The sequence below is a fragment of the Stenella coeruleoalba genome (assembly GCF_951394435.1).
Source record: "Stenella coeruleoalba genome assembly, contig: scaffold_144, whole genome shotgun sequence".
Lineage (NCBI taxonomy): Eukaryota > Metazoa > Chordata > Mammalia > Artiodactyla > Delphinidae > Stenella > Stenella coeruleoalba.
The window spans coordinates 600,066-624,021 of record NW_027645893.1 but is presented as its reverse complement, the minus strand read 5'-3'; the positions used below and the strand labels follow the sequence as shown (position 1 = coordinate 624,021).

Below are 23,956 nucleotides of genomic sequence, written 5' to 3'. Positions count from 1 at the left end.
TGTTGCCCCCGAGTACCAGGGGAGGAAAACTGAGACATATTTGAACACGTCTCCCGATCACACGGTTGATCATACTCTGGGTTCCACATGCATGTTTTAGCTGAAGGAAGAATACCTTAAACCTGGAGAGTTGAGACCCGTGTAATGGGTACCATGCAATATGACTTCAAAGGGTCTTCATTTGCTCACCGAACCTCTCCAGTCCTATCACTGCTGCGTTTATGCCCCTGTACACATGCTTGATTCTCTTTCGGAGACATAGCAATCCATAGGTTTTAATATACTTACTAGTCAGGTACATCCTTAGGCGTTTAATATGCGGTGTTGAGTCCATTTCATTGAGCAAGGAGTAGCTCTTGTCTATTCCATATTTGGCTTAAGGAACTTTGTGCTCATTTCGATCTCTGGTTTTATGCAGCACCCCAACTCACCTTTCCCCTTAAGCAAGCATAAGTTGGTTTTCTAAATTTGAGACCCTGTTCTGTTCTGTAATTCAGTTCCTGTGTAGCCAAGTTTCCATTCCGTGTATTACTGATATCTTATGATGTTTCTTTTTCTGTGTGACTTATTTCAGTTAGAATCATCGTATCTGAATCAACTCATTATTCTGCTACGGGCCTGATGACATAGATTTCATTGCTGAGTGATACTGCATTGTACGTAAATACCACAAGTTCTTTATCCATTTTTCAATTTCTGTGATATTGAACTTGTACGGTAAACGATGTTCTTGTAAACAGAGGCGTCCCAAACTTTGGGGTGGCTGTGTCTTTTTGATTTTAATTTCCCTAAGCTATAGGACCATAAGTGGATGTGCCCTAGGTTCTGTTGCTTTGTTTTTTAGATGTTTCAGGAAACACCATACACTTCTCCCGAGTTTCTTTTGGCAATTTACATCCCGCCCATCAGCATAACAAGGCTCCCAATTCTCCATGGCCCGTCCTGCCTTTCTGGATTTTACACTTTTTTCAGATGGCCCTTTTGACCGGGGGGAAGTGAGACTTCATTGTAGTGCAGATTTCCTTTGCAAGTTTGCTTGGTTGGCCAAAAAGGGCGTATGCGTTTTTTCCTGAATATATTCAGGAAAAAACGCATACGCCCTTTTTGGCCAAGTGCATCATTGTGGACGTTCTGCCTCTTTTCCTATGCTTTCAATGCAATTCCAGTCTACCTCCTGAAATCGGTTTCCTGCAATTCTGCCCCACTTTCAAGTCCTCTTGGCAGCCTTACTTCAGTATATTTTTGGACGATAGCTGTCATTTATAACTCTGCAGGTTTGTGAATTACAGTGCCCCTGAGCTCCTTTCTTCAACTCGCTTTCTTGTGACCTGGCCGCAACACCGCAGGATGGCTTCAGGCCCTAATCTGGTTCCTGCACGGCATGCTGAGCCTTTGGTTAATTCCTCTTCCTGGTGGGAAATGATAGTTAAATTTGCCCGTCCAGACACCTCCAGCTAGTCTCTCATTGGTTCTCGCTATTCCTGTTCATTTTCCGCAGAAATTGCAAACTGGGCCAAACAGGAGGTTAAAGGGACTGACTCTCCAAGTCGGGAGAGTGTTAGTAAAGCGTCTGGAATGTTGCACCCGAGTACCAGGGTACGAAAACTGAGACATATTTGAACACGTCTCCCGATCACATGGTTGATCATACTCTGGGTTCCACATGCATGTTTTAGCTGAAGGAAGAATACCTAAAACCTGGGTAGTTGAAACCCGTGGGATGGGTACCATGCAATATGACTTCAAAGGGTCTTCATTTGCTCACCGAACCTCTCCAGTCCTATCACTGCTGCGTTTATGCCCCTGTACACATGCTTGATTCTCTTTCGGAGACATAACAATCCATATGTTTTAAGATACTTACTAGTCAGTTATATTCTTAGGCGTTTAATATGCGGTGTTGAGTCCATTTCGTTGAGCAAGGAGTAGCTCTTGTCTATTCCATATTTGGCTTAAGGAACTTTATCTGTGCTCATTTCAATCTCTGGTTTTATGCAGCACCCCAACTCACCTTTCCCCTTAAGCAAGCATAAGTTGGTTTTCTAAATTTGAGACCCTGTTCTGTTCTGTAATTCCGTTCCTGTGTAGCCAAGTTTCCATTCCGTGTATTAGTGATATCTTATGATGTTTCTTTTTCTGTGTGACTTATTTCAGTTAGAATCATCGTACCTGAATGCACTCATTATGCTGCTACGGGCCTGATGACATAGATTTCATTGCTGAGTGATAATGCATTGTACGTAAGTACCACTAGTTCTTTATCCATTTTTCACTTTCTGTGATATTGATCTTGTACGGTAAACGAGGTTCTTGTAAACAGAGGCTTCCCAAACTTTGGGGTGGCTGTGTGTTTTTGATTTTAACTTCCCTAAGCTATAGGACCATAAGTGGAAATGCACTAGGCTCTGTTGCTTTGTTTTTTAGATGTTTCAGGAAACACCATACACTTCTCCCTAGTGTCTGTTGGCAATTTACATCCCGCCCATCAGCATAACAAGGCTCCCAGTTCTCCATGGCCTGTCCTGCCTTTCTGGATTTTACACCTTTTTCAGATGGCCCTTTTGACCGGGGGGAAGTGAGACTTCATTGTAGTGCAGATTTCCTTTGCAAGCTTGCTTGGTTGGCCAAAAAGTGCGTATGCGTTTTTTCCTGAATATATTCAGGAAAAAACGCATACGCCCTTTTTGGCCAAGTGCATCATTGTGGACGTTCTGCCTCTTTTCCTATGCTTTCAATGCAATTCCAGTCTACCTCCTGAAATCGGTTTCCTCCAATTCTGCTGCGCTTTCAAGTCCTCTTGGCAGCCTTACTTCAGTCTATTTTTGGACGATAGCTGTCATTTATAACTCTGCAGGTTTGTGAATTACAGTGCCCCTGAGCTCCTTTCTTCAACTCGCTTTCTTTTGAGCTGGCCGCAACACCGCAGGATGGCTTCAGGCCCTAATCTGGTTCCGGTACGGCACGCTGAGCCTTTGGTTATTTCCTCTTCCTGGTGGGAAATGAGAGTTAAATTTGCCCGTCCAGACACCTCCAGCTAGCCTCTCATTGGTTCTCGCTATTCCTGTTCATCTTCCGCAGAAATTGCAAACTGGGCCAAACAGGAGGTTAAAGGCGCTGACTCTCCAAGTGGGGAGAGTGTTAGTAAAGCGTCTGGAATGTTGCACCCGAGTACCAGGGGAGGAAAACTGAGACATATTGGAACACGTCTCCCGATCACATGGTTGATCATACTCTGGGTTCCACATGCATGTTTTAGCTGAAGGAAGAATACCTAAAACCTGGGTAGTTGAAACCCGTGGAATGGGTACCATGCAATATGACTTCAAAGGGTCTTCATTTGCTCACCGAACCTCTCCAATCCTATCATGCTGCATTTATGCCCCTGTACACATGCTTGATTCTCTTTCGGAGACATAGCAATCCATAGGTTTTAAGATACTTACTAGTCAGGTACATTCTTAGGTGTTTAATATGCGGTGTTGAGTCCATTTCGTTGAGCAAGGAGTAGCTCTTGTCTATTCCATATTTGGCTTAAGGAACTTTATCTGTGCTCATTTCAATCTCTGGTTTTATGCAGCAACCCAACTCACCTTTCCCCTTAAGCAAGCATAAGTTGGTATTTTAAATTTGAGAACCTGTTCTGTTTTGGAATTCAGTTCCTGTGTAGCCAAGTTTACATTCCGTGTATTACTGATATCTTATGATGTTTCTTTTTCTGTGTGACTTATTTCAGTTAGAATCATCGTACCTGAATCTACTCATTATGCTGCTTCGGGCCTGATGACATATATTTCATTGCTGAGTGATACTGCATTGTACGTAAGTACCACAAGTTCTTTATCCATTTTTCACTTTCTATGATATTGAACTTGTACTGTAAACGAGGTTCTTGTAAACAGAGGCGTCCCAAACTTTGGGGTGGCTGTGTCTTTTTGATTTTAATTTCCCTAAGCTATAGGACCATAAGTGGAAGTGCCCTAGGCTCTGTTGCTTTGTTTTTTAGATGTTTCAGGAAACACCATACACTTCTCCTGAGTGTCTGTTGGCAATTTACATCCCGCCCATCAGCATAACAAGGCTCCCAGTTCTCCATGGCCTGTCCTGCCTTTCTGGATTTTACACTTTTTTCAGATTGCCCTTTTGACCCTGGGGAAGTGAGACTTCATTGTAGTGCAGATTTCCTTTGCAAGTTTGCTTGGTTGGCCAAAAAGGGCGTATGCGTTTTTTCCTGAATATATTCAGGAAAAAACGCATACGCCCTTTTTGGCCAAGTGCATCATTGTGGACGTTCTGCCTCTTTTCCTATGCTTTCAATGCAATTCCAGTCTACCTCCTGAAATCGGTTTCCTGCAATTCTGCCCCGCTTTCAAGTCCTCTTGGCAGCCTAACTTCAGTCTATTTTTGGACGATAGCTGTCATTTATAACTCTGCAGGTTTGTGAATTCCAGTGCCCCTGAGCTCCTTTCTTCAACTCGCTTTCTTTTGAGCTGGCCGCAACACCGCAGGATGGCTTCAAGCCCTAATCTGGTTCCGGCACGGCACGCTGAGCCTTTGGTTAATTCCTCTTCCTGGTGGGAAATGAGAGTTAAATTTGCCCGTCCAGACACCTCCAACTAGCCTCATTGGTTCTCGCTATTCCTGTTCATCTTCCGCAGAAATTGCAAACTGGGCCAAACAGGAGGTTAAAGGGATTGACTCTCCAAGTGGGGTGAGTGTTAGTAAAGCGTCTGGAATGTTGCAGCCGAGTACCAGGGGAGGAAAACTGAGACATATTTAAACACGTCTCCCGATCACATGGCTGATCATACTCTAGGTTCCACATGCATGTTTTAGCTGAAGGAAGAATACCTTAAACCTGGGTAGTTGAAACCCGTGGAATGGGTACCATGCAATATGACTTCAAAGGGTCTTCATTTGCTCACCAAACCTCTCCAATCCTATCACTGCTGCGTTTATGCCCCTGTACACATGCTTGATTCTCTTTCGGAGACATAGCAATCCATAGGTTTTAAGATACTTACTAGTCAGGTACATTCTTAGGCGTTTAATATTGGGTGTTGAGTCCATTTCGTTGAGCAAGGAGTAGCTCTTGTCTATTCCATATTTGGCTAAAGGAACTTTATCTGTGCTCATTTCAATCTCTGGTTTTATGCAGCACCCCAACTCACCTTTACCCTTAAGCAAGAATAAGTTGGTTTTCTAAATTTGAGACCCTGTTCTGTTCTGTAATTCTGTACCTGTGTAGGAAGTTTACATTCCGTGTATTACTGATATCTTATGATGTTTCTTTTTCTGTGTGACTTATTTCAGTTAGAATCATCATACCTGAATCCACTCATTGTGCTGCTAAGGGCCTGATGACACAGATTTCATTGCTGAGTGATATTGCTTTGTAAGTAAATACCACAACTTCTTTATCCATTTTTCACTTTCTGCGATGTTGAACTTGTACTGTAAACGAGGTTCTTGTAAACAGAGCCGTTCCAAACTTTGGGGTGGCTGTGTCTTTTTGATTTTAATTTCCCTAAGCTATAGGACCATAAGTGGAAGTGCCCTAGGTTCTGTTGCTTTGTTTTTTAGATGTTTCAGGAAACACCATACACTGCTCCCGAGTGGTTGTTGGCAATTTACATCCCGCCCATCAGCATAACAAGGCTCCCAGTTCTCCATGGCCTGTCCTGCCTTTCTGGATTTTACACTTTCTTCAGATGGCCCTTTTGACCGGGGGAAGTGAGACTTCATTGTAGTGCAGATTTCCTTTGCAAGCTTGCTTGGTTGGCCAAAAAGGGCCTATGCGTTTTTTCCTGAATATATTCAGGAAAAAACGCATACGCCCTTTTTGGCCAAGTGCATCATTGTGGACGTTCTGCCTCTTTTCCTATGCTTTCAATGCAATTCCAGTCTACCTCCTGAAATCGGTTTCCTGTAATTCTGCCCCGCTTTCAAGTCCTCTTGGCAGCCTTACTTCAGTCTATTTTTGGACGATAGCTGTCATTTATAACTCTGCAGGTTTGTGAATTACAGTGCCCCTGAGCTCCTTTCTTCAACTCGCTTTCTTGTGACCTGGCCGCAACACTGCAGGATTGCTTCAGGCCCTAATCTGGGTCTGGCACGGCACGCTGAACCTTTGGTTATTTCCTCTTCCTGGTGGGAAATGAGAGTTAAATTTGCCAGTCCAGACACCTCCAGCTAGTCTCTCATTGGTTCTCGCTATTCCTGTTCATCTTCCGCAAAAATTACAAACTGGGCCAAACAGGAGGTTAAAGGCGCTGACTCTCCAAGTGGGGAGAGTGTTATTAAAGCATCTGGAATGTTGCACCCGAGTACCAGGGTACGAAAACTGAGACATATTTGAACACGTCTCCCGATCACATGGTTGATCATACTCTAGGTTCCACATGCATGTTTTAGCAGAAGGAAGAATACCTTAAACCTGGGTAGTTGAAACCCGTGGAATGGGTACCATGCAATATGACTTCAAAGGGTCTTCATTTGCTCACCGAACCTCTCCAATCCTATCACTGCTGCGTTTATGCCCCTGTACACATGCTTGATTCTCTTTCGGAGACATAGCAATCCATAGGTTTTACGATACTTACTAGTCAGGTACATTCTTAGGCGTTTAATATGGGGTGTTGTGTCCATTTCATTGAGCAAGGAGTAGCTCTTGTCTATTCCATATTTGGCTTAAGGAACTTTATCTGTGCTCATTTCAATCTCTGGTTTTATGCAGCACCCCAACTCACCTTTACCCTTAAGCTAGAATAAGTTGGTTTTCTAAATTTGAGACCCTGTTCTGTTCAGTAATTCAGTCCCTGTGTAGCCAAGTTTCCATTCCGTGTATTACTGATATCTTATGATGTTTCTTTTTCTGTGTGACTTATTTCAGTTAGAATCATCATACCTGAATCCACTCATTGTGCTTCTAAGGGCCTGATGACATAGATTTCATTGCTGAGTGATATTGCTTTGTAAGTAAATTCCACAGCTTCTTTATCCATTTTTCATTTTCTGCGATGTTGAACTTGTACTGTAAACGAGGTTCTTGTAAACAGAGCCGTCCCAAACTTTGGGGTGGCTGTGTCTTTTTTATTTTAATTTCCCTAAGCTATAGGACCATAAGTGAAAGTGCCCTAGGTTCTGTTGCTTTGTTTTTTAGATGTTTCAGGAAACACCATACACTTCTACCAAGTGTCTGTTGGCAATTTACATCCCACCCATCAGCATAACAAGGCTCCCAGTTCTCCATGGCCTGTCCTGCCTTTCTGGATTTTACACTTTTTTCAGATGGCCCTTTTGACCGGGGGGAAGTGAGACTTCATTGTAGTGCAGATTTCCTTTGCAAGCTTGCTTGGTTGGCCAAAAAGGGCGTATGCGTTTTTTCCTGAATATATTCAGGAAAAAACGCATACGCCCTTTTTGGCCAAGTGCATCATTGTGGACGTTCTGCCTCTTTTCCTATGCTTTCAATGCAATTCCAGTCTACCTCCTGAAATCGGTTTCCTGCAATTCTGCCCTGCTTTCAAGTCCTCTTGCCAGCCTTACTTCAGTCTATTTTTGGACGATAGCTGTCATTTATAACTCTGCAGGTTTGTGAATTACAGTGCCCCGAGCTCCTTTCTTCAACTCGCTTTCTTGTGAGCTGGCCGCAACACCGCAGCATGGCTTCAGGCCCTAATCTGGTTCCGGCCCGGCATGCTGAGCCTTTGGTTAATTCCTCTTCCTGGTGGGAAATGAGAGTTAAATTTGCCCGTCCAGACACCTCCAGCTAGTCTCTCATTGGTTCTCGCTATTCCTGTTCATCTTCCGCAGAAATTGCAAACTGGGCCAAACAGGAGGTTAAAGGGATTGACTCTCCAAGTCGGGAGAGTGTTAGTAAAGCGTCTGGAATGTTGCACCCGAGTACCAGGGTACGAAAACTGAGACATATTTGAACACGTCTCCCGATCACATGGTTGATCATACTCTGGGTTCCACATGCATGTTTTAGCTGAAGGAAGAATACCTAAAACCTGGGTAGTTGAAACCCGTGGAATGGGTACCATGCAATATGACTTCAAAGGGTCTTCATTTGCTCACCGAACCTCTCCAATCCTATCACTGCTGCGTTTATGCCCCTGTACACATGCTTGATTCTCTTTCGGAGACATAGCAATCCATAGGTTTTAAGATACTTACTAGTCAGGTACATTCTTAGGCGTTTAATATGTGGTGTTGAGTCCATTTCGTTGAGCAAGGAGTAGCTCTTGTCTATTCCATATTTGGCTTAAGGAACTTTATCTGTGCTCATTTCAATCTCTGGTTTTATGCAGCACTCCAACTCACCTTTCCCCTTAAGCAAGCATAAGTTGGTTTTCTAAATTTGAGACCCTGTTCTGTTCTGTAATTCAGTTCCTGTGTAGCCAAGTTTACATTCCGTGTATTACTGATATCTTATGATGTTTCTTTTTCTGTGTGACTTATTTCAGTTAGAATCATCATACCTGAATCCACTCATTGTGCTGCTGAGGGCCTGATGACACAGATTTCATTGCTGAGTGATATTGCTTTGTAAGTAAATACCACAACTTCTTTATCCATTTTTCATTTTCTGCGATGTTGAACTTGTACTGTAAACGAGGTTCTTGTAAACAGAGCCGTTCCTAACTTTGGGGTGGCTGTGTCTTTTTGATTTTAAATTCCCTAAGCTATAGGACCATAAGTGAAAGTGCCCTAGGCTCTGTTGCTTTGTTTTTTAAATGTTTCAGGAAACACCATACACTTCTCCAGAGTGGTTGTTGGCAATTTACATCCCGCCCATCAGCATAACAAGGCTCCCAGTTCTCCAAGGCCTGTCCTGTCTTTCTGGATTTTACACTTTTTTCAGATGGCCCTTTTGACCGGGGGGAAGTGAGACTTCATTGTAGTGCAGATTTCCTTTGCAAGCTTGCTTGGTTGCCCAAAAAGTGCGTATGCGTTTTTTCCTGAATATATTCAGGAAAAAACGCATACGCCCTTTTTCGCCAAGTGCATCATTGTGGACGTTCTGCCTCTTTTCCTATGCTTTCAATGCAATTCCAGTCTACCTCCTGAAATCGGTTTCCTGCAATGCTGCCCCGCTTTCAATTCCTCTTGGCAGCCTTACTTCTGTCTATTTTTGGACGATAGCTGTCATTTATAACTCTGCAGGTTTGTGAAATACAGTGCCCCTGAGCTCCTTTCTTCAACTCGCTTTCTTGTGAGCTGGCCGCAACACCGCAGGATGGCTTCAGGCCCTAATCTGGTTCTGGCACGGCACGCTGAGCCTTTGGTTAATTCCTCTTCCTGGTGGGAAATGAGAGTTAAATTTGCCCATCCAGACACCTCCAGCTAGTCTCTCATTGGTTCTCGCTATTCCTGTTCATCTTCCGCAGAAATTGCAAACGGGGCCAAACAGGAGGTTAAAGGTGCTGACTCTCCAAGTGGGGAGAGTGTTAGTAAAGCGTCTGGAATGTTGCACCCGAGTACCAGGGGAGGAAAACTGAGACATATTTGAACACGTCTCCCGTTCACACGGTTGATCATACTCTGGGTTCCACATGCATGTTTTAGCTGAAGGAAGAATACCTTAAACCTGGAGAGTTGAGACCCGTGTAATGGGTACCATGCAATATGACTTCAAAGGGTCTTCATTTGCTCACCGAACCTCTCCAATCCTATCACTGCTGCGTTTATGCCCCTGTACACATGCTTGATTCTCTTTCGGAGACATAACAATCCATAGGTTTTAAGATACTTACTAGTCAGGTACATTCTTTGGCGTTTAATATGGGGTGTTGAGTCCATTTCGTTGAGCAAGGAGTAGCTCTTGTCTATTCCATATTTGGCTTAAGGAACTTTATCTGTGCTCATTTCAATCTCTGGTTTTATGCAGCACCCCAACTCACCTTTCCCCTTAAGCAAGCATAAGTTGGTTTTCTAAATTTGAGACCCTGTTCTGTTTTGGAATGCAGTTCCTGTGTAGCCAAGTTTACATTCCGTGTATTACTGATATCTTATGATGTTTCTTTTTCTGTGTGACTTATTTCAGTTAGAATCATCGTACCTGAATCCACTCATTATGCTGCTACGGGCCTGATGACATAGATTTCATTGCTGAGTGATACTGCATTGTACGTACGTACCACAAGTTCTTTATCCATTTTTCACTTTCTGTGATATTGAACTTGTACGGTAAACGAGGTTCTTGTAAACGGAGGCGTCCCAAACTTTGGGGTGGCTGTGTCTTTTTGATTTTAATTTCCCTAAGCTATAGGACCATAAGTGGAAGTGCCCTAGGCTCTGTTGCTTTGTTTCTTAGATGTTTCAGGAAACACCATACACTCTCCTGAGTGTCTGTTGGCAATTTACATCCCGCCCATCAGCATAACAAGGCTCCCAGTTCTCCATGGCCTGTCCTGCCTTTCTGGATTTTACACTTTTTTCAGATGCCCCTTTAAACCGGGGAGAAGTGAGACTTCATTGTAGTGCAGATTTCCTTTGCAAGTTTGCTTGGTTGGCCAAAAAGGGCGTATGCGTTTTTTCCTGAATATATTCAGGAAAAAACGCATACGCCCTTTTTGGCCAAGTGCATCATTGTGGACGTTCTGCCTCTTTTCCTATGCTTTCAATGCAATTCCAGTCTACCTCCTGAAATCGGTTTCCTGCAATTCTGCCCCGCTTTCAAGTCCTCTTGGCAGCCTTACTTCAGTCTATTTTTGGACGATAGCTGTCATTTATAACTCTGCAGGTTTGTGAGTTACAGTGCCCCTGAGCTCCTTTCTTCAACTCGTTTTCTTGTGAGCTGGCTGCAACACCGCTGGATGTCTTCAGGCCCTAATCTGGTTCCGGCACGGCATGCTGAGCCTTTGGTTATTTCCTCTTTCTGGTGGGAAATGAGAGTTAAATTTGCCCGTCCAGACACCTCCAGCTAGTCTCTCATTGGTTCTCCCTATTCCTGTTCATCTTCCGCAGAAATTGCAAACGGGGCCAAACAGGAGGTTAAAGGTGCTGACTCTCCAAGTGGGGAGAGTGTTAGTAAAGCGTCTGGAATGTTGCACCCGAGCACCAGGGGAGGAAAACTGAGACATATTTGAACACGTCTCCCGTTCACACGGTTGATCATACTCTGGGTTCCACATGCATGTTTTAGCTGAAGGAAGAATACCTTAAACCTGGAGAGTTGAGACCCGTGTAATGGGTACCATGCAATATGACTTCAAAGGGTCTTCATTTGCTCACCGAACCTCTCCAATCCTATCATTGCTGCGTTTATGCCCCTGTACACATGCTTGATTCTCTTTCGGAGACATAGCAATCCATAGGTTTTAAGATACTTACTAGTCAGGTACATTCTTTGGCGTTTAATATGGGGTGTTGAGTCCATTTCGTTGAGCAAGGAGTAGCACTTGTCTATTCCATATTTGGCTTAAGGAACTTTATCTGTGCTCATTTCAATCTCTGGTTTTATGCAGCACCCCAACTCACCTTTCCCCTTAAGCAAGCATAAGTTGGTTTTCTAAATTTGAGACCCTGTTCTGTTTTGGAATGCAGTTCCTGTGTAGCCAAGTTTATATTCCGTGTATTAGTGATATCTTATGATGTTTCTTTTTCTGTGTGACTTATTTCAGTTAGAATCATCATACCTGAATCCACTCATTGTGCTGCTAAGGGCATGATGACATAGATTTCATTGCTGAGTGATATTGCTTTGTAAGTAAATACCACAACTTCTTTATCCATTTTTCACTTTCTGCAATGTTGAACTTGTACTGTAAACGAGGTTCTTGTAAACAGAGCCGTCCCAAACTTTGGGGTGGCTGTGTCTTTTTGATTTTAATTTCCCTAAGCTATAGGACCATAAGTGGCAGTGCCCTAGGCTCTGTTGTTTTGTTTTTTAGATGTTTCAGGAAACACCATACACTTCTCCCGAGTGTCTGTTGGCAATTTACATCCCGCCCATCAGCATCACAAGGCTCCCAGTTCTCCATGGCCTGTCCTGCCTTTCTGGATTTTACACGTTATTCAGATGGCCCTTTTGACCGGGGGGAAGTGAGACTTCATTGTAGTGCAGATTTCCTTTGCAAGCTTGCTTGGTTGGCCAAAAAGGGCGTATGCGTTTTTTCCTGAATATATTCAGGAAAAAAGACATACGCCCTTTTTGGCCAAGTGCATCATTGTGGACGTTCTGCCTCTTTTCCTATGCTTTCAATGCAATTCCAGTCTACCTCCTGAAATCGGTTTCCTGCAATTCTGCCCCGCTTTCAAGTCCTCTTGGCAGCCTTACTTCAGTCTATTTTTGGACGATAGCTGTCATTTATAACTCTGCAGGTTTGTGAATTACAGTGCCCCTGAGCTCCTTTCTTCAACTCGCTTTCTTGTGACCTGGCCGCAACACCGCAGGATGGCTTCAGGCCCTAATCTGGTTCCGGCCCCGCATGCTGAGCCTTTGGTTAATTCCTCTTCCTGGTGGGTAATGAGAGTTAAATTTGCCCGTCCAGACACCTCCAGCTAGCCTCTCATTTGTTCTCGCTATTCCTGTTCATCTTCCGCAGAAATTGCAAACTGGGCCAAACAGGAGGTTAAAGGGACTGACTCTCCAAGTGGGGAGAGTGTTAGTAAAGCGTCTGGAATGTTGCACCCGAGTACCAGGGGAGGAAAACTGAGACATATTTGAACACGTCTCCCGATCACATGGTTGATCATACTCTAGGTTCCACATGCATGTTTTAGCTGAAGGAAGAATACCTTAAACCTGGGTAGTTGAAAGCCGTGAAATGGGTACCATGCAATATGACTTCAAAGGGTCTTCATTTGCTCACCGAACCTCTCCAATCCTATCACTGCTGCGTTTATGCCCCTGTACACATGCTTGATTCTCTTTCGGAGACATAGCAATCCATAGGTTTTAAGATACTTACTAGTCAGGTACATTCTTAGGCGTTTAATATGGGGTGTTGAGTCCATTTCGTTGAGCAAGGAGTAGCTCTTGTCTATTCCATATTTGGCTTAAGGAACTTTATCTGTGCTCATTTCAATCTCTGGTTTTATGCAGCACCCCAACTCACCTTTACCCTTAAGCAAGCATAAGTTGGTTTTCTAAATTTGAGACCCTGTTCTGTTCTGTAATTCAGTTCCTGTGTAGCCAAGTTTACATTCCGTGTATTACTGATATCTTATGATGTTTCTTTTTCTGTGTGACTTATTTCAGTTAGAATCATCATACCTGAATCCACTCATTGTGCTGCTAAGGGCCTGATGACACAGATTTCATTGCTGAGTGATATTGCTTTGTAAGTAAATACCACAACTTCTTTATCCATTTTTCACTTTCTGCGATGTTGAACTTGTACTGTAAACGAGGTTCTTGTAAACAGAGGCGTCCCAAACTTTGGGGTGGCTGTGTCTTTTTGATTTTAATTTCCCTAAGCTATAGGACCATAAGTGGCAGTGCCCTAGGCTCTGTTGCTTTGTTTTTTAGATGTTTCACGAAACACCATACACTTCTCCCGAGTGTCTGTTGGCAATTTACATCCCGCCCATCAGCATCACAAGGCTCCCAGTTCTCCATGGCCTGTCCTGCCTTTCTGGATTTTACACTTTTTTCAGATGGCCCTTTTGACCGGGGGGAAGTGAGACTTCATTGTAGTGCAGATTTCCTTTGCAAGCTTGCTTGGTTGGCCAAAAAGGGCGTATGAGTTTTTTCCTGAATATATTCAGGAAAAAACGCATACGCCCTTTTTGGCCAAGTGCATCATTGTGGACGTTCTGCCTCTTTTCCTATGCTTTCAATGCAATTCCAGTCTACCTCCTGAAATCGGTTTCCTGCAATTCTGCCCCGCTTTCAAGTCCTCTTGGCAGCCTTACTTCAGTCTATTTTTGGACGATAGCTGTCATTTATAACTCTGCAGGTTTGTGAATTACAGTGCCCCTGAGCTCCTTTCTTCAACTCGCTTTCTTGTGACCTGGCCGCAACACCGCAGGATGGCTTCAGGCCCTAATCTGATTCTGGCATGGCACGCTGAGCCTTTGGTTAATTCCTCTTCCTGGTAGGAAATGAGAGTTAAATTTGCCCGTCCAGACACCTCCAGCTAGCCTCTCATTGGTTCTCGCTATTCCTGTTCATCTTCCGCAGAAATTGCAAACTGGGCCAAACAGGAGGTTAAAGGGACTGACTCTCCAAGTCGGCAGAGTGTTAGTAAAGCGTCTGGAATGTTGCACCCGAGTACCAGGGTACGAAAACTGAGACATATTTGAACACGTCTCCCAATCACATGGTTGATCATACTCTAGGTTCCACATGCATGTTTTAGCTGAAGGAAGAATACCTTAAACCTAGGTAGTTGAAACCCGTGGAATGGGTACCATGCAATATGACTTCAAAGGGTCTTCATTTGCTCACCGAACCTCTCCAATCCTATCACTGCTGCGTTTATGTCCCTGTACACATGCTTGATTCTCCTTCGGAGACATAGCAATCCATAGGTTTTAAGATACTTACTAGTCAGGTACATTCTTAGGCGTTTAATATGCGGTGTTGAGTCCATTTCGTTGAGCAAGGAGTAGCTCTTGTCTATTCCATATTTGGCTTAAGGAACTTTATCTGTGCTCATTTCAATCTCTGGTTTTATGCAGCACCCCAACTCACCTTTACCCTTAAGCAAGCATAAGTTGGTTTTCTAAATTTGAGACCCTGTTCTGTTCTGTAATTCAGTTCCTGTGTAGCCAAGTTTCCATTCCGTGTATTACTGATATCTTATGATGTTTCTTTTTCTGTGTGACTTATTTCAGTTAGAATCATCATACCTGAATCCACTCATTGTGCTGCTAAGGGCCTGATGACACAGATTTCATTGCTGAGTGATATTGCTTTGTAAGTAAATACCACAACTTCTTTATCCATTTTTCACTTTCTGCGATGTTGAACTTGTACTGTAAACGAGGTTCTTGTAAACAGAGCTGTTCCAAACTTTGGGGTGGCTGTGTCTTTTTGATTTTAATTTCCCTAAGCTATAGGACCATAAGTGGAAGTGCCCTAGGTTCTGTTGCTTTGTTTTTTAGATGTTGCAGGAAACACCATACACTTCTCCCGAGTGGTTGTTGGCAATTTACATCCCGCCCATCAGCATAACAAGGCTCCCAGTTCTCCATGGCCTGTCCTGCCTTTCTGGATTTTACACTTTTTTCAGATGGCCCTTTTGACCGGGGGGAAGTGAGACTTCATTGTAGTGCAGATTTCCTTTGGAAGCTTGCTTGGTTGGCCAAAAAGTGCGTATGCGTTTTTTCCTGAATATATTCAGGAAAAAACGCATACGCCCTTTTTGGCCAAGTGCATCATTGTGGACGTTCTGCCTCTTTTCCTATGCTTTCAATGCAATTCCAGTCTACCTCCTGAAATCGGTTTCCTGCAATTCTGCCCCGCTTTCAAGTCCTCTTGGCAGCCTTACTTCAGTCTATTTTTGGACGATAGCTGTCATTTATAACTCTGCAGGTTTGTGAATTACAGTGCCCCTGAGCTCCTTTCTTCAACTCGCTTTCTTGTGACCTGGCCGCAACACCGCAGGATGGCTTCAGGCCCTAATCTGGTTCCGGCACGGCACGCTGAGCCTTTGGTTATTTCCTCTTCCTGGTGGGAAATGAGAGTTAAATTTGCCCGTCCAGACACCTCCAGCGAGTCTCTCATTGGTTCTCGCTATTCCTGTTCATCTTCCAAGAAATAGCAAACTGGGCCAAACAAGAGGTTAAAGGCGCTGACTCTCCAAGTGGGGAGAGTGTTAGTAAAGCGTCTGGAATGTTGCACCCGAGTACCAGGGTACGAAAACTGAGACATATTTGAACACGTCTCCCGTTCACATGGTTGATCATACTTGGGTTCCACATGCATCTTTTAGCTGAAGGAAGAATACCTTAAACCTGTGTATTTGAAACCCGTGGAATGGGTACCATGCAATATGACTTCAAAGGGTCTTCATTTGCTCACCGAACCTCTCCAATCCTATCACTGCTGCGTTTATGTCCCTGTACACATGCTTGATTGTCTTTCGGAGACATAGCAATCCATAGGTTTTAAGATACTTACTAGTCAGGTACATTCTTAGGCGTTTAATATGCGGTGTTGAGTCCATTTCGTTGAGCAAGGAGTAGCTCTTGTCTATTCCATATTTGGCTTAAGGAACTTTATCTGTGCTCATTTCAATCTCTGGTTTTATGCAGCACCCCAACTCACCTTTCCCCTTAAGCAAGCATAAGTTGGTTTTCTAAATTTGAGACCCTGTTCTGTTCTGTAATTCAGTTCCTGTGTAGCCAAGTTTACATTCCGTGTATTACTGATATCTTATGATGTTTCTTTTTCTGTGTGACTTATTTCAGTTAGAATCATCATACCTGAATCCACTCATTGTGCTGCTAAGGGCCTGATGACACAGATTTCATTGCTGAGTGATATTGCTTTGTAAGTAAATACCACAACTTCTTTATCCATTTTTCACTTTCTGCGATGTTGAACTTGTACGGTAAACGAGGTTCTTGTAAACGGAGGCGTCCCAAACTTTGGGGTGGCTGTGTCTTTTTGATTTTAATTTCCCTAAGCTATAGGACCATAAGTGGAAGTGCCCTAGGTTCTGTTGCTTTGTTTTTTAGATGTTTCAGGAAACACCATACACTTCTTCTGAGTGTCTGTTGGCAATTTACATCCCGCCCATCAGCATAACAAGGCTCCCAGTTCTCAATGGCCTGTTGCCTTTCTGGATTTTACACTTTTTTCAGATGGCCCTTTTGACCGGGGGGAAGTGAGACTTCATTGTAGTGCAGATTTCCTTTGCAAGCTTGCTTCGTTTGCCAAAAACGGCGTATGCGTTTTTTCCTGAATATATTCAGGAAAAACCGCATACGCCCTTTTTGGCCAAGTGCATCATTGTGGACGTTCTGCCTCTTTTCCTATGCTTTCAATGCAATTCCAGTCTACCTCCTGAAATCGGTTTCCTGCAATTCTGCCCCGCTTTCAAGTCCTCTTGGCAGCCTTACTTCAGTCTATTTTTGGACGATAGCTGTCATTTATAACTCTGCAGGTTTGTGAATTACAGTGCCCCTGAGCTCCTTTCTTCAACTCGCTTTCTTGTGACCTGGCCGCAACACCGCAGGATGGCTTCAGGCCCTAATCTGGTTCCGGCACGGCATGCTGAGCCTTTGGTTAATTCCTCTTCCTGGTGGGAAATGAGAGTTAAATTTGCCCGTCCAGACACCTCCAGCTAGCCTCTCATTGGTTCTCGCTATTCCTGTTCATCTTCCGCAGAAATTGCAAACTGGGCCAAACAGGAGGTTAAAGGGACTGACTCTCCAAGTCGGGAGAGTGTTAGTAAAGCGTCTGGAATGTTGCACCCGAGTACCAGGGGAGGAAAACAGACATATTTGAATACGTCTCCCGTTCACATGGTTGATCATACTCTGGTTTCCACATGCATGTTTTAGCTGAAGGAAGAATACCTTAAACCTGGAGAGTTGAGACCCGTGTAATGGGTACCATGCAATATGACTTCAAAGGGTCTTCATATGCTCACCGAACCTCTCCAATCATATCACTGCTGCGTTTATGCCCCTGTACACATGCTTGATTCTCTTTCAGAGACATAGCAATCCATAGGTTTTAAGATACTTACTAGTCAGGTACATTCTTAGGCGTTTAATATGGGGTGTTGAGTCCATTTCGTTGAGCAAGGAGTAGCTCTTGTCTATTCCATATTTGGCTTAAGGAACTTTATCTGTGCTCATTTCAATCTCTGGTTTTATGCAGCACCCCAACTTACCTTTCCCCTTAAGCAAGCATAAGTTGGTTTTCTAAATTTGAGACACTGTTCTGTTCTGTAATTCAGTTCCTGTGTAGCCAAGTTTACATTCCGTGTATTACTGATATCTTATGATGTTTCTTTTTCTGTGTGACTTATTTCAGTTAGAATCATCATACCTGAATCCACTCATTGTGCTGCTAAGGGCCTGATGACACAGATTTCATTGCTGAGTGATATTGCTTTGTAAGTAAATACCACAACTTCTTTATCCATTTTTCACTTTCTGCGATGTTGAACTTGTACTGTAAACGAGGTTCTTGTAAACAGAGCTGTTCCAAACTTTGGGGTGGCTGTGTCTTTTTGATTTTAATTTCCCTAAGCTATAGGACCATAAGTGGAAGTGCCCTAGGTTCTGTTGCTTTGTTTTTTAGATGTTTCACGAAACACCATACACTTCTCCCGAGTGTCTGTTGGCAATTTACATCCCGCCCATCAGCATCACAAGGCTCCCAGTTCTCCATGGCCTGTCCTGCCTTTCTGGATTTTACACTTTTTTCAGATGGCCCTTTTGACCGGGGGGAAGTGAGACTTCATTGTAGTGCAGATTTCCTTTGCAAGCTTGCTTGGTTGGCCAAAAAGGGCGTATGCGTTTTTTCCTGAATATATTCAGGAAAAAACGCATACGCCCTTTTTGGCCAAGTGCATCATTGTGGACGTTCTGCCTCTTTTCCTATGCTTTCAATGCAATTCCAGTCTACCTCCTGAAATCGGTTTCCTGCAATTCTGCCCCGCTTTCAAGTCCTCTTGGCAGCCTTACTTCAGTCTATTTTTGGACGATAGCTGTCATTTATAACTCTGCAGGTTTGTGAATTACAGTGCCCCTGAGCTCCTTTCTTCAACTCGCTTTCTTGTGACCTGGCCGCAACACCGCAGGATGGCTTCAGGCCCTAATCTGATTCTGGCATGGCACGCTGACCCTTTGGTTAATTCCTCTTCCTGGTAGGAAATGAGAGTTAAATTTGCCCGTCCAGACACCTCCAGCTAGCCTCTCATTGGTTCTCGCTATTCCTGTTCATCTTCCGCAGAAATTGCAAACTGGGCCAAACAGGAGGTTAAAGGGACTGACTCTCCAAGTCGGCAGAGTGTTAGTAAAGCGTCTGGAATGTTGCACCCGAGTACCAGGGTACGAAAACTGAGACATATTTGAACACGTCTCCCAATCACATGGTTGATCATACTCTAGGTTCCACATGCATGTTTTAGCTGAAGGAAGAATACCTTAAACCGAGGTAGTTGAAACCCGTGGAATGGGTACCATGCAATATGACTTCAAAGGGTCTTCATTTGCTCACCGAACCTCTCCAATCCTATCACTGCTGCGTTTATGTCCCTGTACACATGCTTGATTCTCCTTCGGAGACATAGCAATCCATAGGTTTTAAGATACTTACTAGTCAGGTACATACTTAGGCGTTTAATATGCGGTGTTGAGTCCATTTCGTTGAGCAAGGAGTAGCTCTAGTCTAGTCCATATTTGGCTTAAGGAACTTTATCTGTGCTCATTTCAATCTCTGGTTTTATGCAGCACCCCAACTCACCTTTACCCTTAAGCAAGCATAAGTTGGTTTTCTAAATTTGAGACCCTGTTCTGTTCTGTAATTCAGTTCCTGTGTAGCCAAGTTTCCATTCCGTGTATTACTGATATCTTATGATGTTTCTTTTTCTGTGTGACTTATTTCAGTTAGAATCATCATACCTGAATCCACTCATTGTGCTGCTAAGGGCCTGATGACATAGATTTCATTGCTGAGTGATATTGCTTTGTAAGTGAATACCACAACTTCTTTATCCATTTTTCACTTTCTGCAATGTTGAACTTGTACTGTAAAACAGGTTCTTGTAAACAGAGCCGTTCCAAACTTTGGGGTGGCTGTGTCTTTTTGATTTTAATTTCCCTGAGCTATAGGTCCATAAGTGGAAGTGCCCTAGGCTCTGTTGCTCTGTTTTTTAGATGTTTCAGGAAACACCATACACTTCTCCCAAGTGTCTGTTGGCAATTTACATCCCGCCCATCAGCATAACAAGGCTCCCAGTTCTCAATGGCCTGTTGCCTTTCTGGATTTTACACTTTTTTCAGATGGCCCTTTTGACCGGGGGGAAGTGAGACTTCATTGTAGTGCAGATTTCATTTGCAAGCTTGCTTGGTTGACCGAAAAGGGCGTATGCGTTTTTTCCTGAATATATTCAGGAAAAAACGCATACGTCCTTTTTGGCCAAGTGCATCATTGTGGACGTTCTGCCTCTTTTCCTATGCTTTCAATGCAATTCCAGTCTACCTCCTGAAATCGGTTTCCTGCAATTCTGCTCCGCTTTCAAGTCCTCTTGGCAGCCTTACTTCAGTATATTTTTGGACGATAGCTGTCATTTATAACTCTGCAGGTTTGTGAATTACAGTGCCCCTGAGCTCCTTTCTTCAACTCGCTTTCTTTTGAGCTGGCCGCAACACCGCATGATGGCATCATTGTGCCAATCGGTTTCATGCAATTCTGCCCCGCTTTCAAGTCCTCTTGGCAGCCTTACTTCAGTCTATTTTTGGACGATAGCTGTCATTTATAACTCTGCTGGTTTGTGAATTGCAGTGCCCCTGAGCTCCTTTCTTCAACTCGCTTTCTTGTGACCTGGCCGCTACACTGCAGGATGGCTTCAGGCCCTAATCTGGTTCTGGCACGGCACGCTGAGCCTTTGGTTATTTCCTCTTCTTGGTGGGAAATGAGAGTTAAATTTGCCCGTCCAGACACCTCCAGCTAGCCTCTCATTGGTTCTCGCTATTCCTGTTCATCTTCCGCAGAAATTGCAAACTGGGCCAAACAGGAGGTTAAAGGCGCTGACTTTCCAAGTGGGGAGAGTGTTAGTAAAGTGTCTGGAATGTTGCACCCGAGTACCAGGGTACGAAAACTGAGACATATTTGAACACGTCTCCCGATCACATGGTTGATCATACTCTAGGTTCCACATGCATGTTTTAGCTGAAGGAAGAATACCTTAAACCTGGGTAGTTGAAACCCGTGGAATGGGTACCATGCAATATGACTTCAAAGGGTCTTCATTTGCTCACAGAACCTCTCCAATCCTATCACTGCTGCGTTTATGCCCCTGTACACATGCTTGATTCTCTTTTGGAGACATAGCAATCCATAGGTTTTAAGATACTTACTAGTCAGGTACATTCTTAGGCGTTTAATATGCGGTGTTGAGTCCATTTCGTTGAGCAAGGAGTAGCTCTTGTCTATTCCATATTTGGCTTAAGGAACTTTATCTGTGCTCATTTCAATCTCTGGTTTTATGCAGCACCCCAACCCACCTTTACCCTTAAGCAAGCATAAGTTGGTTTTCTAAATTTGAGACACTGTTCTGTTCTGTAATTCAGTTCCTGTTTTGCCAAGTTTACATTCCGTGTATTACTGATATCTTATGATGTTTCTTTTTCTGTGTGACTTATTTCAGTTAGAATCATCATACCTGAATCCACTCATTGTGCTGCTAAGGGCCTGATGACACAGATTTCATTGCTGAGTGATATTGCTTTGTAAGTAAATACCACAACTTCTTTATCCATTTTTCACTTTCTGCGATGTTGAACTTGTACTGTAAACGAGGTTCTTGTAAACAGAGCTGTTCCAAACTTTGGGGTGGCTGTGTCTTTTTGATTTTAATTTCCCTAAGCTATAGGACCATAAGTGGAAGTGCCCTAGGTTCTGTTGCTTTGTTTTTTAGATGTTGCAGGAAACACCATACACTTCTCCCGAGTGGTTGTTGGCAATTTACATCCCGCCCATCAGCATAACAAGGCTCCCAGTTCTCCATGGCCTGTCCTGCCTTTCTGGATTTTACACTTTTTTCAGATGGCCCTTTTGACCGGGGGGAAGTGAGACTTCATTGTAGTGCAGATTTCCTTTGCAAGCTTGCTTGGTTGGCCAAAAAGGGCGTATGCGTTTTTTCCTGAATATATTCAGGAAAAAACGCATACGCCCTTTTTGGCCAAGTGCATCATTGTGGACGTTCTGCCTCTTTTCCTATGCTTTCAATGCAATTCCAGTCTACCTCCTGAAATCGGTTTCCTGCAATTCTGCCGCGCTTTCAAGTCCTCTTGGCAGCCTTACTTCAGTCTATTTTTGGACGATAGCTGTCATTTATAACTCTGCAGGTTTGTGAATTACAGTGCCCCTGAGCTCCTTTCTTCAACTCGTTTTCTTGTGACCTGGCCGCAACACCGCAGGATGGCTTCAGGCCCTAATCTGGTTCCGGCACGGCATGCTGAGCCTTTGGTTATTTCCTCTTCCTAGTGGGAAATGAGAGTTAAATTTGCCCGTCCAGACACCTCCAGCGAGTCTCTCATTGGTTCTCGCTATTCCTGTTCATCTTCCAAGAAATAGAAAACTGGGCCAAACAAGAGGTTAAAGGCGCTGACTCTCCAAGTGGGGAGAGTGTTAGTAAAGCGTCTGGAATGTTGCACCCGAGTACCAGGGGAGGAAAACTGAGACATATTTGAACACGTCTCCCGTTCACATGGTTGATCATACTTGGGTTCCACATGCATCTTTTAGCTGAAGGAAGAATACCTTAAACCTGGGTATTTGAAACCCGTGGAATGGGTACCATGCAATATGACTTCAAAGGGTCTTCATTTGCTCACCGAACCTCTCCAATCCTATCACTGCTGCGTTTATGCCCCTGTACACATGCTTGATTCTCTTTCGGAGACATAGCAATCCATAGGTTTTAAGATACTTACTAGTCAGGTACATTCTTAGGCATTTAATATGCGGTGTTGAGTCCATTTCGTTGAGCAAGGAGCAGCTCTTGTCTATTCCATATTTGGCTTAAGGAACTTTATCTGTGCTCATTTCAATCTCTGGTTTTATGCAGCACCCCAACTCACCTTTCCCCTTAAGCAAGCATAAGTTGGTTTTCTAAATTTGAGACCCTGTTCTGTTCTGTAATTCAGTTCCTGTGTAGCCAAGTTTACATTCCGTGTATTACTGATATCTTATGATGTTTCTTTTTCTGTGTGACTTATTTCAGTTAGAATCATCATACCTGAATCCACTCATTGTGCTGCTAAGGGCCTGATGACACAGATTTCATTGCTGAGTGATATTGCTTTGTAAGTAAATACCACAACTTTTTTATTCATTTTTCACTTTCTGCGATGTTGAACTTGTACTGTAAACGAGGTTCTTGTAAACAGAGCCGTTCAAAACTTTGGGGTGGCTGTGTCTTTTTGATTTTAAATTCCCTAATCTATAGGACCATAAGTGGAAGTGCCCTAGGCTCTGTTGCTTTGTTTTTTAGATGTTTCAGGAAACACCATACACTTCTCCCTAGTGTTTGTTGGCAATTTACATCCCGCCCTTCAGCATAACAAGGCTCCCAGTTCTCCATGGCCTGTCCTGCCTTTCTGGATTTTACACTTTTTTCAGATGGCCCTTTTGACCGGGGGGAAGTGAGACTTCATTGTAGTGCAGATTTCCTTTGCAAGCTTGCTTGGTTGACCAAAAAGGGCGTATGCGTTTTTTCCTGAATATATTCAGGAAAAACCGCATACGCCCTTTTTGGCCAAGTGCATCATTGTGGACGTTCTGCCTCTTTTCCTATGCTTTCAATGCAATTCCAGTCTACCTCCTGAAATCGGTTTCCTGCAATTCTGCCCCACTTTCAAGTCCTCTTGGCAGCCTTACTTCAGTCTATTTTTGGACGATAGCTGTCATTTATAACTCTGCAGGTTTGTGAATTACAGTGCTCCTGAGCTCCTTTCTTTAACTCGCTTTCTTGTGACCTGGCCGCAACACCGCAGGATGTCTTCAGGCCCTAATCTGGTTCTGGCACGGCACGCTGAACCTTTGGTTAATTCCTCTTCCTGGTGGGAAATGAGAGTGAAATTTGCCCATCCAGACACCTCCAGCTAGTCTCTCATTGGTTCTCGCTATTCTTGTTCATCTTCCACAGAAATTGCAAACTGGGCCAAACAGGAGGTTAAAGGGACTGACTCTCCAAGTGGGGAGAGTGTTAGTAAAGTGTCTGGAATGTTGCACCCGAGTACCAGGGTACGAAAACTGAGACATATTTGAACACATCTCCCGATCACATGGTTGATCATACTCTAGGTTCCACATGCA

The 23,956-nt window shown here is 43.7% G+C and overlaps 1 long non-coding RNA gene across 2 annotated transcripts in view; it reads left to right on the top strand.

The window, feature by feature from the left end:
* Positions 1–23,956, top strand: part of LOC307181486 — a 523,016-nt gene that overhangs the window by 225,042 nt on the left and 274,018 nt on the right. Inside the window, exons 4-5 of one of the 2 annotated variants that reach the window (XR_013826880.1) lie at positions 2,159–2,240; positions 3,734–3,819. This is a non-coding gene — a long non-coding RNA (uncharacterized lncRNA). The remainder of the gene's footprint in view (positions 1–2,158; positions 2,241–3,733; positions 3,820–23,956) is intronic. The other variant, XR_013826879.1, reaches the window with a different exon arrangement.